Consider the following 19973-nt stretch of genomic DNA (forward strand, 5'->3'; position numbering starts at 1 on the left):
AAAAGGGTATTTTCCAATGGGGGGGGTTGTGATATGGAATTCTAGTGGTGGGGACTATATGGAATTATACCCCTGTTATCTTACAATCTTGGTAATCAGTATTAAATCACTAATAATTTTTTTAAATATAACTAAATAACCAGACTTAAACTCATAAAATTTTTAATTAAGAAGAAATAAATACTATTAAGTACTGAAATATATGAACTATTAATAATGTGAACTATTAATATGTTATTATTAAGTTTAATCATTATAATAAATAGCATAATTATATTATTTAACATACATTCAATATAAATTTTATTGTTATTAATGTATTATACTATCATATATAACAAAATGCTTAAACATATTAAAACATATTTTATAAATAACAGATTATTAGTAGCAGTACAACAGCTAGTACTTACATAGTACTTATTCTGTGCTAAAGACAATTATAAGTGCTTTAGAAGTATCTTGATTATGGGAGTCGGACGGTAGTGCAGCGGGTTAAGTGCATGTGGCGCAAAGCACAGGCCCCAAGGAAGGATCCCAGTTCGAGCCCCTGGCTCCCCACCTGTAGGGGCGTCGCTTCACAGGCGGTGAAGCAGGTCTGCAGGTGTCTATCTTTCCCCCAGTCTTCCCCTCCTCTCTCATTTCTCTCCTGTCTAACAACCACAACATCAATAACAACAATAATAATAACTACAACAAAAACAGGGGCAACAAAAAGGGAAAATAAATAAAATAAAGTAAAATAATTAACAACAACAAAAAAGAAGTATCTTGATTAATCTCTACAATCACTTTTTTTTTTTTTTGCCTCCGGGTTATTGCTGGGGCCCGGTGCCTGCCCTACAAATCGACTGTTCCTGGAGGCTATTTTCTCCCCCGTTTTTGTTGCCCTTATTATTAATGTTGTTGTCATTGCAGAAAGAAATGGAGAGGAGGGGAAGACACCTGCAGACGTGCCGCACCGCTTGTAAAGCGACCCCCCTGCAGGTGGGGAGAAGGGGGCTCCAGCAGGGACTCAGGTCCTTGCGCTTCAAGCCACGTGCCCTTAGCCGCTGCTACTGGCCAGCCCCCTCTATGATCATATGTTTATAGTCAAGGAATCTGCAGAGAAGAAAAGTTAAATATCTTACCCAAGGAAACAAATATCAGAATGAAGAACCACTATGAAACATATCACATGCTATGTACACCACAAATCACTGAAGACAGGTCACAAAAGAAAATGAGTTGAATATAAAAAACTAATTTTTATTTATTTTAATTTTTAATTTTAATTTGTATTTTATTTTAATTTTATTTGAATGCAAAGGATCAATCACCATGATATCATATCTAAGAACAAGAAAAATTTTTATCTAAGTAGAACCAGGAAACAATGTCTTCATAGTAAAAAAAAAAAAAAAATTATCCATAATCTAGGACTGGAAGTAGATGTCTCATTGTCTTGTAAATAAGACAGCTGGAATAACTTGCAAATTAAATAAAACTAATTTTTAGTTTTATCCATATTAAAAGAAAAGTTTTAAATAACCTTAACTTAAAATCTTTTTTTTTTTTTTTAAGGGGAAACTATCCTTTTCTTCTAAGCATTTACACTTCTCGTTTACATTCACAATGCTTAATTTCTCTGTGGAGTCTTTCTAGTAACTACATCCCATCCAACATCATCAATGTCAACAGTCTAATAAGATTCTCAGTGGGACTTTCCAACAGTCAAAGGTGATCTCTCTGTCTGCTGTTTCTATTTATACATCCCTAGTTCACCCACTCAGACTTCTGTGAAGAACTTCACGTGTGGAATGACAACTTCATTACTCGGGTGAGACCTTTCCTTTTATAGTACACTCTAATTTCATCTCAGGTAGTTCACTTTCTAACAAAGTCCCATAACCTAGATATACACCAGTTTCTGTGCGAGAGAGCTTCTGTGCACACGTATCCATAAACTACTGCAAAATATATACCTGAAAGCAGTAGTACACTAGAGTTTGCAGTGAGTACCTCCCTAACACTTCCTCTCCACTATTCCAAGCATGGGATCCATGATTGCTCAACAAATTGTTTGGCTTCGTATATTAACTCTCTTTTCAATCACCAGGTTCCAGATGCCACCAGGATGCTGGCCAGGCTTCCCTGGATTGAAGACCCCACCAATGTGTCCTGGAGCTCAGCTTCCCCAGAGACACACCTTACTAGGGAAAGAGAGAGGCAGACTGGGAGTATGGACCGACCAGTCAACGCCCATGTTCAGCGGGGAAGCAATTACAGAAGCCAGACCTTCTACCTTCTGCAACCCTCAACGACCCTGGGTCCATACTCCCAGAGGGCTAGAGAATGGGAAAGCTATCATGGGAGGGGGTGGGTTATGGAGATTGGGTGGTGGGAATTGTGTGGAGTTGTACCCCGTTACCTTAATCCTTTCTCAAATAAAATAAAAAAGAAAAAAATAGAAAAAAAAAAAACCACGCCTGTGACAGGGTAAAAGGAGCAAAATTTTTTTCTATACAGTTAGAAGAATTCCACTTGTCAAGCCAATTTGATGATATTGGAAGAACTGAATGGTTCTAGCTAACACCTTACCACCCACTACATCATAGGAACCTGTATAATTTCCTAAATAGAAGCCATTCAAAATGCTTTCAAGAAGCTAAACAAAATAAAATAAAATAAAATAAGTAAATAATTTTTGCTTACAGCAAGGGGAAAAAAAGGCAGGAAGGCCTATCTGTAATTTGTTTCTTCTGAATATAACTGTGTTTGTATAGACTAGGGAAACAACAAGTAGAGCATGGGACCTGCATACCTGAGGCTGCCTGTTCAGTCACTATCTCTGTATGTCCTGGCATGGTGCTCTGGTTCCTTTCTCCTTTCATATCTGTGTGAAGTTCTGTTGACATATACTTCATACAAAAATCATAAAATAAATGTTCTAACTGTTGCCATCAGAGCTTCAGAGCCCAGGGACAACCTTTTTTAGATGAAAGAAAGGAAGGAAGGAAGGAAGGAAGGAAGGAAGGAAGGAAGGAAATAAAGGAAAAGAGAGACTGGCTGAAAAACAGGAAAAGAGAGAGAGAGAGGCTCCACATTAAAGATTCTCTTGGTGTGGTAGGGGCTGCCCTCAAACCTCCATCAAATGCAAGGCAAAGCAGGCACTGTCCCAGGTGAGCTGTCTCATCAGCCCTAAAACAAATCTTTAAACTAAAACAAATCAAGCTGGGATGGGGGGGTCACTTTGGGGTCCTGATGCAAGATGGTGGAAAAGAGCTTCAGTTGGCAGTGAAAGCATCTATCATGGAGAGATGAGTCGTACCCATGTGCCAACCACTGTATTGTAAACCATTAATCTCCGCAATCAAATAAGTAAAAGAACAGTAAGTAAATAAATAAATAAAAGTGTTTGTATCCTTCATGTAAAAAAATGTAAGGTAAATATTAAATATCTAAGACAAGGGATTTTTGTAACAATTGTCTTTTATCATTGTTATATAGTAGCAAAAGTTTTGCCAATTGATAAAATTGTCCCCATTTTCTCAAGTTCAATTCATTATCTCTCAGTCACTCTAGATTTTCCCCCCCCTTGGCAGCACAAATCTCTGTTCTCAGTTCCTAACAATCTATGAATGAGTATAGGAATATTTAATATGAAAGTAAAATGTCTGGCATCTAATATTAATGAAAAGAATAATCATTCTCACTTTATCTAAAATTTCATTTAAAATATCAGTGTCCAAACTTATCAGGTATCTTTTTTTATATTTATTCTAGTGAAGGAGATACAGAGAGAGAGAACAAGGAGAGGGAAGGCAGGGGTCAGACAAATCAGAGCACTGCTCAGCTCCAGCTTATGGTTGTGTTGGGACTGAACCTGGGAACTGAGTCTTAGGCATGTAAGTCTTCTGTATAACCATTACACTATCTTCCCAGCCCTGATCAAGTTTTTTTTTTTTTATGATTATCTGTCTTTATTAATACCATATGTAGGATAAAATTCAAATTGCTACAGCTAATATAATGCCTCATTGACCACAGCAATTCTAAAATAATCAATGCATTTTTATTATGTTCCTATGAACTTGAAAGCCACTGGACAATTTTAAGGTAATGATTCAATTTTAACAATGATACAAACTCTAATGGCAAGATGTGATCTTTACTGCTGTCTTTGTGTTTTACATAAATTTTCTTTTACATGTTCCCACAGTAGGTAGTAGTTATAATACTTAACACATAGAGCCAGTATATTTAATAACAGTCCCTGATATTTTGAATTATGTAACTTTCACAATGACATATATTTCCTAGGCTCTTTCACTCGGATAATCATTTGTTGTGTACCTGCTTCAATCTTTTTTTTTTTTTAATTCTAATCATGCTTCTCTTCCTTCAGAATTTTCTGTCTGTACAAGAGTTTCATTTCAATAAAGCTTCTTTTATATTTTATTATGTTTTCTATAGTTTCTCAGAGATATGACAAGGTTCAGCCCCTGTTTTTAAATTTCTTTATTGAAGAATTAATGGTTTATAGTCGACAGTAAAATACAATAGTTTGTACATGTGTAACATTTCTCAGTTTTTCACATTTCTATTCAACCCCCACTAGGTCCTCCTCTGCCATCATGTTTCAGGACCTGAACCTCACCTCCACCCCAGAGTCTTTTGCTTTGGTGCAATACACCAGCCAGCCCCTTTTAAAAGTCATCCCAAACTTTCAAACTTAACAAAGGCAACAAAAAGGAATAAATATTAAAAACTAAAAAATAGATTTACTTAGAAGCTCAGAACCATATATAATTCTTCTATGTAGCACTACCTGTCTCTTATAAGTAAAGTATACATAGATTAAGAGGTGAAGTGTTCACAAAATCCCAGCATTTTGAGTTTTCATTGGCTAGAGCAGGAACCTAAAAGCTACACAAATGACCCACGCAGATGTTGATGTCGTCTCTGAGGTCAGTTAATATGTGTTTTAGATCTCTGGGTACACCCATGTTGGGAATGTATATACTGATGATTACTGTATCTTCTTGCTGGACTAAACTTTTGATCATAATATAGCATCCATTTCTGTTCCTATTTGTATGTATGTATGTATGTATGTATGTATGTTTGCCACCAGGGTTATCACTGGGGCTCAGTGCTGGAACTATAAATCTACCGCTCCCAGCGGCCTTTTTTTTCTATCAATCCACCACTCCCAGTGGTCTTTTTTTTTTTCTTTCTATTTTTATTTGACAGGACAGGGAGGAATTGAGAGGGAAGGGAGAGATTAAGAGCAGGCAAGAGGGAGTCGAGCTGTAGCACAGCGGGTTAAGCGCAGGTGGCGCAAAGCACAAGGACTGGCATAGGGATCCCGGTTCGAACCCCGGCTCCCCACCTGCAGGGGAGTCGCTTCACAGGCGGTGAAGCAGGTCTGCAGGTGTCTATCTTTCTCTCCTCCTCTCTGTCTTCCCCTCCTCTCTCCATTTCTCTCTGTCCTATCCAACAACAACAACAACAACAATAACTACAACAATAAAACAACAAGGGCAACAAAAGGGAATAAATAAAATAAACATTTAAAAAAAGAGAGAGAAGGCAAGAAAGAGATAGGCACCTGCAAACCTATTTCACCACTCATGAAGCATTCCCCTGTAGGTGGGGAGCAAGGGCTCAAACCCAGGTCATTGCACATGGTAATATATGCGTGCTTAACTGGGTACACCACTACCTGGCCCACTCCATTTCTGTTTCTGATTACTTTAATTGCCTGAAAGTATTTTCTTTACTAAGAGAATAACTGTTCCTTTCCTTTATTATAACTATTGACTTGGAAAACTGTTCCAGACAGTTTCTTTGAGCCTCTACTTGTCTTTTCTTTTGCTGTATTTCCTGAAGATAAGGAATAGACAGATTTCATTGTTTAATCCATTTGGTGATTCTGTCTTTTCATTGGTACATTTAGGACATTCACATTTGGAGTGATTAATATATGCAATTGATTTGCAGCCATTCTAACTTTTATTTTCTGGTTGTTATCATATTTCTGTTGTTTCATTTCCCATATACTTCTATCAATCATCATCTGTGGATAGTTTTCTATAATATTTTCACACTGACTTCATCTGTACCTCCTATGGATCTGTGCTCCATGTTTTGGTTTGTGGTTACCACATGTGTCGTGCTGAACTTAATCTACATCTAAACAGTCATCTTTTAAACTTCTCACTTCATTATTTGGTTGTACCACTCTTCATTTTTTCCTCCCCTCTTATTGTTCTTTCCTATTACTGTTGTTTGTTTCTAGTTTTATTTTATTGTTAATCACCTTGCTCAGAGTTTGTCTTCTTGTTTCTTCTTTTCTTGTAATGCAGGAGTGGGGGTAGTAACTTCCTTAAGCTTTTGTGCTTGAGAAGATCTTTCTCCCTCATATTTGAAGAAGAATTTTGCATGGTAAAACATCCATGGATGGCAATTTTTAACTTTTAGTACTTTAATTATATCAGTACACTCATTCCTTGCCTCTAGAGTTTGTGATAATAGACTGGTATCCTTACTATATATGTCATGTTCTTCCTTTTTTAAAAGAAAGAAAACTCTCTAGAGACAACCTGCAATGTTTTTTGTCCTTATTTTTGGTAGTTTTGCAGTAATGTATCTTGGTATATGTCATTTCGGATTAGTGACTCTGGGTGTTCTCTCAGCTTCCTGGATGTCTATGTTCTGAACACTGGCTAAGACTGCTAGGAAACTTTCCTGCTATGATTTCTTTGAATTTAGTCTTACATTCCAAGAATGTATTCTAGAATACATTCTTCTATTTATATTATATTAATGCTTCTATTTTCCTCTTAGAATTCCAATAACTTTACTATTTCTCCCTTTTAAAATATATTTACTTATTTAGATAGAGAAAGAGATATTTGAGAGGGCAGGAGAAGGTAGAAAGGGAGCAAAAGAGATACCTACAGTACTGTTTTACATTTTGTGAAGCTTCTCCTCTTAAGGTTAGGGCCAGGGGCCTGAAACTGGCCCTTGCACACTCTGATGTATGCAATCAACCAGGTGTGCCCCTGTCCAACCCCTCTATCATTTGCCTTTCTAACAGAGACTACTATTTCTTGTAGAGTTGCATTATTTTTCCTGAGCCTTTTTTCCCACAACCTTTGAATTCAAATAGTGTGTTCATTTTGCCCTCTAGTCCTACTATTCTCTCCTCTGAATGACTGAGTCTATTTCCTAAGCTTACCATTTGAGCCTAAAATATATTCAAAATATTTTTCACACACAGTAACTCTGGAATTTTTCTTTCATGGTTTCTATCTCCTTAGTGAGAGAATCTTTTAGCTTCTCAATCTTTCTCTGTATTAAGTTTCCTGAATTAGCCTGACAATGAATTCTCTACATTATTTTTCTGGTAAGTCTTCCAGTTTTGTATGTTCCTAGAATTCTTCTGTGGTCTTTCAGGGGGGTCTGCCATGATTTTTGATGGGGTGGTAATATTATATCTGTTTGCACATTTAGTGTGGCTTCTGTTGTGTCAGCAGGTGGCAATGTCACTACAGTGCTGGATTTTCCTTTTGTTTATATGTTAAAGTGGGGAGAGATGTTTCCAGTGTAGCAACTGGCTATGCTGTGAGGTACAAGATCTAGCTGAAATGTTCCAGTCTACATTTAGATCTTTGAGAACCAGCAGTGTAAGAGCTATATATTCCCACACTTCCCCCACGGAAGTTTCATCTCACCCTCTTCAAACCATAATCCTGATCCACCACAGGGTCTGAGATTCCCAATCAAACTCCCACTTGTGTCTCTCCCTTCCACATCTGCATCCCAGATCTGTGAAAACAAACTAAAGTCCATTGATGTTTCACCCTGCATTATCCCTTGCTTTGCTTCTTAGATCTCACTTATAATTGACATCATTTGGTATTCATCACCTTCTGGCTTACTTCACTCAGCATGATTCCCTCCAGTTCCATTCATGTTGTTGCAAAAGAGAAGATTTTTGTCATTTCTCATAGTTGAGTAGTACTTCAATGTGCATATATGCAACTTCCTCACCCATTCATCTACTGTTTGATACTTAGATTGTTTCCAAATTTAGGCTATGGTAAATAATGCTGCCATGAATATAGATATGCACAGACTTCTGGATAGTGCTTCTGGATAGATGTTTAGGAGAGGAATTTCCAGACTGTATGATAATTCTGTTTTTAATGACTTCAAAGATCTCCAAACTATTTTCCACAGGAGCTGGACCAATTTCCACAGTAGTGTAATTCTTATCATTTTTAAAAATAAAAGTTACTAACAGTAGAGAACCCTGGTTATCACAAACATTTCTGTATATTTAAAATTTAAATTTTTGTAGGTCTTACCTTTTTTGTGTATTATCTTTACAATGTATGTCACTGATACTACAATTTATCATAGTTATTTTTATTTGACTTTGCTGGCATAGTTTTCTGAAGCTCCCTACTTCAGTCAATCCTATTAATAAGCAAGTCCTAAAGAGTAGATATCTATCAATCATCTCTTTGTAAAGCTTTATTTTCAAATATCACTTGCTATTAGTATTTAGCTGACTCTATGGTCTCCAAAGTGCAAGACATCAAAAAGGTTTCTTAACATCTTGTTTATATTTATCTCTTCCCCTAATGTCTCCATCTAATAAGAAAAAAAAAACAGATTAAATGCATGTATAAGAAAAATGTAAAGGCAAAAAGCTGATTAAGAAAAAGGAAGAAATTCGAGAAATTGGAAATTTCAGGAAGAAAAAAATGATCAAAGTAAAATGACTAAAAGGAAATTTTAAGCTGAAAATAATAAAAGGGAATAAGATATATAATAATAAGGCATTAATGTCAGATGTTGACCAAGAAAAAGATGCTTGAAGGAAATAAAATCCAATCTCTTGATCCCTAAATCATAGCTCACAGGACAACTGACAGCTTTAAAATCCCATTCCAGGGATATGTGGTTATCCCACCCTGATATTTGTTATGCCAAATATTACTGCTGACTTGGGGTGCACTCAAGTAAATTGCAAAGACCACCATCATCTCTGCTCCCCGCCAAAAGACACATAAGGGACTTAGAGCTAGAGGCAGAGCCAGTGGCAAAGGTATTACAGCAGTAGGCCAAGGATTACACAAAGCAAGTGTGGTATTGAGGTTAAAATTAAATGAAATAGAAGAGAAATGAAGACAAGGGGGGATGAGAAGAACAAAAACAATATCAGAGTGAGTCGTTTCTATATGGCAGGGAAAATAAACATCTGGAATTATTTGGTGCTTGGTACCACAAAATTTATGACTTTGTTCCTCCCTTGCAATTATTTCTTAGTAACACCACAAAGACCTAAAAGCTAAAACAAACCAGAGTAGCTAAAATGCATTTAAATATAACCATTAAAACATACACATACAAATATACACCTTTTTAAAGTGACAGAACAGTTAACTGCACAAAGAATATTCCTAGCTGAACTAAAGAAATGTTTACCCTAAAACCTTTAGTCAAAATTGAAAGCTATGTAAAACATTAATTCCCCAATAAAGAAATTCAAAAAAAACTGAAAGCTGTAGAAAATATGCATATTTTTACAAATATGCTATATAAACACTGGAAAAATCTTTAAGTGGGTTGATATAAATACTGAGACTAATTTTTAACATTCTTAATTTTCCTGTGTTTTTCAATTTACTTCAAATAAATATAACAATCTCTTAAAATAAAATAAAATAACACCTCCTTTCAGGTCATTCAATTCAGTCTTAGTCTGAATTAAATGTGCATGGAACATACGAATATATATTAATATATAGTATAGAACAGAGCTCTGTGAGGGTTCCTCCCATCCCGTGGGGAGAGGAGAGAGGAGACCACTGACCAAGCTCAGCTGCACAATAGAGGGATTGTGAATCCAGCTTTTCTTTCATGAGTTCCATGAGCAAGAGCCAGGAATGTGACACTTTTGAGTGACTACTTCACTTGACCTCACATTTAAATACCTACCTCCTCACTGGTTTATTTTGAAGAGTCTCAAGAACAGCTTCCACACAGAGTGATAAGGACTGTGGGGATACTATGAACATATTATAATTTTATAATAGAAATTTTCTAATAGGAAACTATGACCATATAATTTTATCACCTCATGAAATGAACTGTTCTAATAATAGCATGTTGTTTTATTTCCCCTTTTACTGAGCTCCCCTTAACCTGGGATTTCTCAGTCCTCAGCATAACATTTAGGTTAATAATGCTTCCTTTTAAAGTATCTGCACCTCCTACCAAACCCTGGGAAAGTGCAGAAAAGAAAAAGGAAAAAAAAAAAAAAAGGAAAACAGTCAAATAAGCATCAGAGAATAAATGCATACTTACTCAAATTCTTTGTTATTGGGGCAGAGAATCTAAGGGTTAACTTCTCAAGAGAAAAGCAAGAGTTAACTTAGCTGGAGAAAGTAGGGACCCACTCTTCCCCTCCTCTCAGTATAAGCAGGGCTTTCTACAGCTGTGATGAAAGGGCCTTGGTCAGTGACCTTAGAATCTGCTACTTCTGCCCAACAGTCTGCTGATAACCCAAACAAATATACTTTCTTTATATGAAAAGAAAAGGGGGGGCAGTAGTGCAGCAGGTTAAGTACACATGGCTTGAAGTGCAGGGACCTGAGTAAGGAATGCAGTTCTGAGCCCTGACTCCCCAACCTGCAGGGGGATCGCTTCACAGAGATGAAGTAATTCTGTGGGTGTCTATCTTTCTCTCCCCCTCTGTCTTGCCCTACTCTCTCCATTTCTGTCTGTTCTATCCAACAACAACAATGGCAACAATACCAAGGGCAACAAAATGGAAAAAATGACCTCCAGGAGCAGTGGATTTGTAGTGTAGGCACCGAGCCCCAGCAATAACCCTGGAGGCAGAAAGAAAAAAAGAAAGGAAGGAAGGAGGGAGGAAGAAGAGAAGGAAAGGAAAAAGAAAGAAAGAAAGAAAGAAGAGAAAGAAAAGAAAAAGACAAAGGAAGAAAGAAAGAAAAGAAAAAACGAAGGAAACCTGTTAAACTTGTTGCTATGAGTTACTATGGAAAAGTTGATAAAAGCTGAGTGGTGACAAACCTGGTTGAGTGCATATATTACAATGTGCAAAGGACTCCGGTTCGAGCCTCTGTTCCCATCTGCAGGGGGAAAGCTTTGCTGGTGGTGAAGCAGGGCTGCAGGTGTCTCTCTGTCTCTCTCCCTCTTTATTTCCCCCTTCCCTCTCGATTTCTGGCTGTCTCTATCCAGTAAATAAACAAATATAATTAAAAATAGAAAAGAAAAGTTGATTACTATAAAGGACAAGAGCTATTGCACCCAAGGGCCAGTTTCTTTCATGGACACAAGTCCTGCTGGGTCTGCCAGTATGACAAGCATGGCTTCTTGCACTAAAGGGTGAGAGATAGAGTGGGAGAGACAGACTGAAAAAGAAAGGGAGACAATGCACCAAATAAATACTTCTGAATGGGTGGAGGTAGATAGCACAATGGTTATGCAAAGAGACTCTCATGCACTAAACTCCAAAGTCCCACGTTCAGTCCCTTGTACCATCATAAACCAGAGCTGAACAGTACTCTGGTTAAAATAAATAAATAAATAAATAAATAAATAAATAAATAAATACTTCTGAAGTTTCCTTCCCCTTTACAAGTGCTCCCATCTGGTGGACCAAAGCTCAGATGCCGGTTATTATACTTCATAATGTGTATGTCTCTACCAGGTGAGCCACCCTGCAAAAAAAAAAAAAAAAGAATCTAAAAATTTAAATTTAACTAACTTAAATTTAAATCATAAAATATGGCCACTGACTATGGTACAGAATGACAGGGATATAAATGGAGGATTAATGATTTATGCTAACTCACTAGTGGGTTAACTAGTGGGTTATCAATAAACGGGGAGCTAAGTTTAAAAGGCAAATGATCAAGAAAGGAAACAAAGACAAGCGTACCACAAAGATAAGAATCTAACACAATGAAGTTGGCCTGATAAAGTTAAGGTCAGAGGCTAGTCTCAACCTATTTTAGTCTTCTTAGACTATCATAAGAACAATTATGAACAAAAATACACACACACACACACACACACACACACACAGAGTGATGCAAACAACACAAATTTACATTCTCACAGTTCTGCAAGCTATGACTCCAAGATCAAGGTTCTAAATGATTTCGTTTCCAGTAAGAGTCCTCTTCCTGATTTCTTTCTTCCTTCTTTTCTTTTCTTTTCTTTTTTCTTTTCTTCTTTCTTTCCTTTTACTACCAGAGTTACTGGTGGGGTTTAGTGTCTGAACATCTCCACCACTCTGTGACCACTGTTAAAATTTACTAATTTATTCCTGTCTTTTTTTTTATGATAGAAACAGAAAAAAAAAATGGGGAGAAAGAGAGAGAGAGAAAATGAGACACCTGCAGCACTGCTCTACCGCTCAGGGGGACCTGGGGCTTGAACCCTGATCCTCATGCATGGTAACGTGTGCTTTACCAAGTGTGTTTTATAGAGTGAGCCTTTAAGGGTTGCACCACCTCCCAGTATTCCTCTTCCTTACTTAGAAATAACTGTTATCTCACTGTTTCTCCTATCTGAGAGAGAAGAAAACAGGAAACACACCCGGAAGTAGTAGTAGGTATAAGGGTGACTTAGAATGGAAGTGAAGGAAGGACCATTAAATAAAATGGGGGGGAGATACACAGAGAGAAAGAGAGGTGGGAGGAAGGAAATAGTTATAGAATCTGCCCATATTTATGGCCTTGGGAGAGCTATTGCAGTTTCCAATGGGGAGGATGGGACACAGAACTCTGGTGGTGGGAACCATATGGAATTATATCCTCATTAACTTATGATTTTGTAAATAAATATTAAGTCACAGGTGGGGGTAGGTAGCATAATGGTTATGTAAAAAGACTCTCATGCCTGAGGCTCTGAAGTCCCAGGTTCAATCCCCCAGACCACCATCAGCCAGAGCTGAGCAGTGCTCTGGTAATAACAACAACAATAATAATGTATTTTAAAAATATCAATTCACTAATAATTTTTTAAAGTGAAAAATAAATAAAAGAGAAATGACTGCCAGCTCTTTGTGCTCCTGTCATCTCTTTTATTGCTCATAGAAAGTAAAAGACTTCTCTAAGTTCACTGGTACTACTGGATTAGAAACCCACCCTTAATGGTTTTATTTACCTCTTTTATGATCTTATCTCCAAATATAAAGACATTGGGTACTAGAAATTCAACATATTAATTTGACAGAGGAAAAAAGTTAGCTCATAGAGCAGCCCTCCACTCTCCTATAAGTACCTTTCTTATCATGAATTCAACATTTCAAGGACTATACACCTAGCTTTAACTAATAATCCTTGAGGTGTAGTTTTCTGATTTTTCTTATCATTATGACAGTCCACATATGAGTGTGGTTTTAACCTAGCCTGGGATATTTACCAAAAGAAAATCTCTCAAAAAATGGCTTTTAAGCTCTTCAAGTGAACATGCAGAAAAGAACTAAGATAGCAGGAGTAGCACTGTCCCCTGAGAAAGGACTACTTGAAGGCCCTTCATAACTCTAAGAAGTTTGATGCTAAGGGTTCCTATCTGCCTAACAATTAAAACAGACTCACTGTGCACTTTACTAACAATGTGACTCATGCCAAACACCTGCTTTCCTTCTGAGGGTATGGGGATTTTGGTAACTGCTAGGCCTGGGATAACTGTGTGATCAAACCCCAATAAAAATCTTGAGCAATGAGTCTCTAATGAGCTTCCCTGATGCACATTTTACACCTGTTCTGACAATTCTACTGGAGAAAGTAAGTATGTCCTATGTAACCACACTCAGAGAGGACTCTTGGAATCTGAGGTCTGGTTTCCTCAAAACTTCATCCCCTGCTACTTTTCCATTTGCTGATTTTGCTTTGCATCCATTCTCTGTAATAAATCATAGGCAGAAGGACAACTATATGACAGTCTCTGCAAATCCTCTTAGTGAGTCATCAAACACAGGAATCTTGAGACCTCACAAGCGATCAATCAGTCCACTTTCTTTTTTTTTAATATGTATTTATTACTTTTTGTTGCCCTTGTTGTTTTATTGTTGTAGTTATTGTTGTTGTTGGATAGGGCAGAAAGAAATGGAGAGAGGAGGGGAAGACAGAAAGGGGGAGAGAAAGACACCTGCAGACCTGCTTCACCGCCTGTGAAGCGACTCCCCTGCAGGGGGGGAAAAGGGGGCTCGAACCCGGGATCCTTAATGTCGGTCCTTGCGCTTTGTGCCATCAGCACTTAACCCGCTGCGCTACTGCCCGACTCCCATATAGTCCACTTTCTTAATTCACATCCCCAAACACTTACTCCTTGTTAAAGGATACCATATTCTTATGTATTTTCATCTTCCCAGATTCTACTTCAACTCATGATTCTGGCATTCTTGACTTTTATTTGATAATTATCACACAAACATCCCGAGCTAAGATGGCCATCAACTCCCTGAGAAAATGACAATGTCTCTATAACTAGGGTGACTATTCTTCAATAGAAAGAGAACAGCTTCATTATGACTCTTTAATATAAAAAGGGTTGTTTCCCGATTGGGGAGATACCTCAGCACTAGAACACAGGACTTGCATGTCTGTAGCCCCCAGCTCCATCCCCAGCACCACCCTATGCCAGATCTGAACAGTGCTCTACACTCTTCTTCATCATAAAAATAAAATAAATTTTAAATTTAAATTTGTTTCCTAAATCTTATTGGTAAAAATAATGTCCCTAATGCTCCTCTGTGCATACCTTTACTTGTTTTGACTTTCCGACAATGCCTTACTTCAATCTGCCTACTTTTTCCTTTTTCCAAGCAGTCTTCTGTATCAGAGGTCTATGATTTCATTGCACTTTGTCTTTAATCTCGTATGTCATTTTTTCTTCTGACTTTGCAAGGACACCAGCATTTATCTCCTTAACTATAGTCTCCATGACAAGAAAATCTTATAGATCAACATTTGCTCAAAATATGTGTATGTGTTTATGCATATACATATGTACATATACATATATATGAGCATTACCCATTTATAAACAAGGATTCTTGCCATTTGTGACAACTGAACCTTAAGGGTATTGTACTAAGTGAAAGAGGATAGCAAAAAATAAATGCCATGTAATATCCCTTATATGTAGAATATTTTTTTTAAAATCCCCACACTCATATCTACAAGAGAATAGAATGGCTGCTGTCAGAGGCGGGGGGGGGGGGGGGGTAGAAGATGAGATAGTTAGGAGTCGGGGCGGTAGGGCAGCGGGTTAAGCGCATGTGGTGCAAAGTGCAAGGACCATGGTTCGAGCCCCTGGCTCCCCATCTGCAGGGGAGTTGCTTCACAGGCGGTGAAGCAGATCTGCAGGTGTCTGTCTTTCTCTCCCCCTCTCTATCTTCCCCTCTTCTCTCCATTTCTCTCTGTCCTATATCTAACAACGACATAAATAACAACAACAATAATAACTACAACAATAAAAAGTCAACAGGGGCAACAAAAGGGAAAATAAATAAATATTTAAAAAATTTAAAAAAAGAAGATGAGATAGTTAAAGAGTCTCAAAAGGTACAGATGCCCAAGAATAAAATACGTAAGTCACAAGGACGCAATATACAGCATGGTGACTATAGTTATTAATACTTTATTGTATATTTGAAAGTTGCAATAAGAGTAGATCTTAAAAGTTATCACAAGAAGAAAAGTTTATATATAATATGTAAATGTTAATCAGCCTTACTGTAGTGATCATTTCACAATAATACATATATGTACATATGAATGAATATCGGGTTATACAACCAATTGTAATTTAATAAAAAAAGAAAAAATGTCATCAGGAACAACAAAATAGACCCTTTTGTGGGCCCCCCATAGGACCTTGCCCTCAACTTGGATCAACAAGGGTAGAAAATGTTCCATCCTCTGAAGGGAGGCTGGACAATATACTCTATGCTACACCTGAGGAAGATGGGTCCTGATATTGGGGCATCTTAAAATGTTCCTACTCATGACCACAGAATGTGAGCTCAGATCTACAGGGATGCAGAGGTCACATAGGCTCCTAAGCTGAATATGGGCCTCAGACCAAATCAAATAGATGGGGTTTACAGTCAACAATATTTATACACCTTTCCCATTTGGGGAGCTACTCTCTTCCCTGAGCCAGCATTCTGTTCCTTTTCCAGCCATGACATCATCTCCCCAGACAATAACTTGGATCCACCTGTATATCAGATTTCAGGCTCAGGGAAAAAAAAAACTAGTATAGCCAGAGGCCCTTTGGAATTCAACTAAAATATACCTACTAGCTATCTACAAAATGGAGGACCCCCAATTCTTCATCTGTACTATTCCAGTCTTTAAATTCATGATTGAGCAACAATTTGTTTGACTTCATATATTAACTCTCTTTTCAGCCACCAGGTTACAGATGGTAGCAGGATGCCAACCAGACTTCCCTGGACAGACAACCCCACCAACGTGTCCTGGAGCTCTGCTTCCCCAGAGACCCACCCTACTAAGGAAGGAGAGAGACAGGCTGGAAGTATGGATTGACCTGTCAACGCCCATGTTCAGCGGGGAAGCAATTACAGAAGCCAGACCTTCCACCTTCTGCATCCCACAATGACCTTGCATCCGTACTCCCAGAGGGATAAAGAATAGGAAAGCTATCAGGAGAGGGGATGGGATATGGAGGTTGGGTGGTGGGAACTGTGTGTAGTTGTACCACTCATCCTATGGTTTTTGTCAATGTTTCCTTTTTATAAACAAATTTTTAAAAAGAAAAGAAAAAAATGTCTCAAAAGTAGAGCAAAATGACACTATTGTAGAAAATAGAAAAAGATAGGTATACAAACAATTAGAGAAAGCAATTTAGTGCAGGCTGCAACTGCAGCCCCCTGAAGTGAGGTGAGAAATCATAACAAAAGAAGACACCTTGGAGAATCCGGAGGCAAGAAAAGAAGATAACCACAGGGCTGTAAAAAGAGTCCTCACTTCCCCCATACCTATGTCATGGATAACCATAGTTAAAACACTGTCACGTGCCTCGTATTCTGAATTGTATATAAACCCTAGTGAGACTTAGACAAGGGGTCGAGCACCCAATACAGCTGTGGGGTCTCAGCTCTAGCCCTTACCCCAGGCTAGTAAATAAAGCTCTTTGTCTTTACATCAAAAAAAAAAAAAAATAGATAGGAACCAGGTGGTGGTGCACCTGGCTGAATGCACACATTATTACTACGCACAAGGACCGGGGTTCAAGCCCTAGGTCATCCATCAGCTGTGAGGGGAAGCTTCCCAAGGGGTGAAGCAGAGCTGAGGATATCCAATAAATAAATAAAGATAATTTTAAAATTTTAAAAAGGGATTACCACATTAGTTGTGTGCTTTCACAGGCCATCAGCATGGCACTCGACAATGGTTGGCTTCAATTTTGCTAACCATAAAAATGCTTAATAGAAATTAAAGACCAGGAGTGGGGCAGTAGTGCAGCAGGATAAGCGCAGGTGGGTCAAAGCGCAGGGACCCGCGTAAGGATCCCAGTTCAATCCCCTGGCTCCCCACCTGCAGGGGAGTCACTTCACAGGCGGTGAAGCAGGTCTGCAGGTGTCTGTCTTTCTCTCCCCTCTCTGTCTTCCCCTCCTCTCTTCATTTCTCTCTGTCCTATCCAACAATGACATCAACAACAACAGTAACTACAACAATAAAAACAAGGTCAAATAAATAAATAAATATAAAAAAAGAAATTAAAGACCAAAGATAAGTAGAAAAACTGAACTGTCATCTTTTGATTGCCTAGTTTTAATAATGGACCATCATGCAACTGTATCCAGTTGAAGTGTACAAAAAAGGGATAGAGAGACTACTCAGTGGTATAGCACCTGCCTTTCATGTGTTAAGGTCATGGGTTCTAGCACTGTAAGAGAGTGCAACAAAAACAGAAAGAATAGATCTCAATGGATGGTAGAGTAGTGCTTTATACTGTCTCTATCTCACTCTCATAAAAACATAAAATTAAAAATGAGGGGGGGTCCGGCGGTAGCGCAGCGGGTTAAGCGCCCATGGCGCAAAGCACAAAGACCAGCGTGAAGATCCCAGTTCGAGCCTCTAGCTCCCCACCTGCAGGGGCGTCGCTTCACAGGCGGTGAAGCAGATCTGCAGGTGTCTGTCTTTCTCTCCCCCCCTGTGTCTTCCTCTCCTCTCTCCATTTCTCTCTGTCCTATCCAACAACAAATGACATCAACAATAACAATAATAACCACAACAAGGCTACAACAACAAGAGCAACAAACGGGGGAAAAGATGGTGTCCAGGAGCGGTGGATTCATGGTGCAGGCACTGAGCCCCAGCAATAACCCTGGAGGCAAAATATATATATATTAAAAATGAGGTCCTGTGAATTGCTTGCTCATAGGGAGAGTACATGCATGAGCCCCTGAGTTCAATTTTCAGTACTACGTTACAAAAACAAAAAAGGCATACATCAGAGGATGTTCTCTAACGAGAGAAGGGAGTAAAACTACAAAGAAGATACAGAAGCTTCCCCAAAAATTCATTTAAGAAATCCAGTTAAGGGACCAGGCAGTGGCATACCTGGTTGGGTGCACATGTTGTCATGCAAAAGGACCCGGGTTCAAACCCTTGGTCCCCACCTTCTGTGAGGAAGCTTTATGAACAGTGAAGCAATGCAGTGAGTGACTTTCTGTCTCCCCCTCTCTACTCCCCATTCCCTTTCAGTTTCTCTCTATCTTATCATATATAAAGAAACGAAGAAGGAGGAAGAAGAGAAGGAGGAGGAGGAGAAATACAGTAAAGGCAAAGAGAATTTTATGTTATTTATTTGCCACTATGGTTATTACAGGGACTCACTGTCTGCACAACTCCATCGTCATTCCCTAGTAGACATTTTTCTTTGATAGAATTAAAAGAGAGGGAGAGAGGGAGAGAGATCCAGAGAAGAGAGACACCGCAGCACTGCTACTGCTCATGAAGCTTCCCCCCTGCAGGTGGGTGCTGAGGGCTTGAATCTATGTTGTTCAGCATGATAATATGTACACTCTACCACACGTGCCACCACCACCAGGGCCCACAAATGGAATTTCAAACTGTAGTCACCAGCAGACAAACAAAATCACCACCCTACACATAGCCTCACCCCAAAATATTCAGCCCAGTTCATTCAAAGAGCATCCAGTGGTTATCTGAATGCTATTAAATTTGACAAAAATCATACAAGATTTGATAGGAAACCAGAGTACAGACACAGTTCCAGGAAAAAACTGTATTGCTAAAGTGATACCACACTAGTAGTCCCACTGGAAAATGAGAAGAAATTGGTGCAGATTTTGAATGCCTGCCCCACCCTGGACTAGCAGAAAGACAAGATTATAAGAAACATGCTCAGAATCATTTAGAATAAAATTCTTCCCTAAAATACAGCATTCTAAAATGTCACATTAATACAAACCTAAAATACCAACTCTTTCAGCGCCTTTCTTTCTTTTTAAATTGGCCAGTACAATTGGATGGCATTAACAGCTAATTTTTGCCAAATTTAATTCTTAGACTGCTTTAAGTTTAAAGGCCATATAGAGTGCTCGCTTCGGCAGCACATATACTAAACTTTGAATGATACAGAGAAGATTAGCATGGCCCCTGTGCAAGGATGACATGCAAATTCGTGAAGCGTTCCATATTTTTATGGACCATCATTTCCGTAAGCCAGAGAACGATATCACATCTCAGCTGGAGATCAATTTTGGAGACCCTGGCCGCCCAGGACATGGTGTCAGGGGAGGGCGAGGTGGCTGTGGGCGTGGTGGACGTCCAAACCGTGGTAACAGGTCTGACAAGTCAAGTGCCTCTGCTCCTGATGTAGATGACCCAGAGGCTTTCCCAGCTCTGGCCTAACTGGATACCATAAGACAACCCTGG

General features: G+C 38.6%; 1 protein-coding gene and 1 non-coding gene across 3 annotated transcripts in view; one reads left to right on the plus strand and one right to left on the minus strand.

Annotated features, from left to right (window-relative positions):
* Window positions 1-19973, minus strand: part of FANCC (FA complementation group C) — a 192669-nt gene that overhangs the window by 162158 nt on the left and 10538 nt on the right. The window lies entirely within an intron of this gene.
* Window positions 19633-19739, plus strand: LOC132541017 (U6 spliceosomal RNA). Its single transcript, XR_009552212.1, has one exon. It is a non-coding gene; the product is annotated as a U6 spliceosomal RNA (small nuclear RNA).

Source organism: Erinaceus europaeus, chromosome 10 (genome assembly GCF_950295315.1).
Source record: "Erinaceus europaeus chromosome 10, mEriEur2.1, whole genome shotgun sequence".
Taxonomy (NCBI): Eukaryota; Metazoa; Chordata; class Mammalia; order Eulipotyphla; family Erinaceidae; genus Erinaceus; species Erinaceus europaeus.